Consider the following 257-nt stretch of genomic DNA (forward strand, 5'->3'; position numbering starts at 1 on the left):
ATGCTGCACTTCCTTGGGATGAGAGAAGACGGCCCTCAGGGACAGCATGGCCCGTCCTCGGCCCCAGTGTCACCCCACGCCTGGAGGCTGAGAGGCAAAGCGGGGTCGTGCCTTGCTTGGGGCCCCTGTGGCCCAAGTGGATGTGATTTCTGAGGGAAAATTGGGTGTTTCAGTTGTTGCAGCACAGCTCCCACTGAGGGCTGTGAGGTGCCACGGGGCTGTCGTCGCCTGCTTCCTGCCAGGCTGGGCGAGATGGG

The sequence above is a fragment of the Egretta garzetta genome, unplaced genomic scaffold, assembly GCF_000687185.1.
Source record: "Egretta garzetta isolate BGI_Z169 unplaced genomic scaffold, ASM68718v1 scaffold215, whole genome shotgun sequence".
Lineage (NCBI taxonomy): Eukaryota > Metazoa > Chordata > Aves > Pelecaniformes > Ardeidae > Egretta > Egretta garzetta.